Here is a 232-nt window from a genome sequence, read left to right as displayed (position 1 = left end):
GGGAGGGGGAGGGAGGGAGAGAGGGACAGGGAGAGAGAGAGAGAGGGAGAGAGGAGGGGGAGAGAGGGAGAGGGAGGGAGGGAGAGAGAGAATTGCGGGAAGAGGCAGAGTTACTTTCAGGGACAAGCAGTGTTCATCTTTGATTCAGATGGGTCACCACCCTCCCAGATGCACTCAGAGCTCAGCCCCATAGGGGTCTAGGTCTGAGGGTGTCAGAAGGTCTGGTGTCACA

Source organism: Fukomys damarensis, unplaced genomic scaffold (assembly GCF_012274545.1).
Source record: "Fukomys damarensis isolate Sample0158 unplaced genomic scaffold, DMR_v1.0_HiC HiC_scaffold_6, whole genome shotgun sequence".
NCBI lineage: Eukaryota > Metazoa > Chordata > Mammalia > Rodentia > Bathyergidae > Fukomys > Fukomys damarensis.
This window is presented reverse-complemented; position numbering follows the sequence as displayed.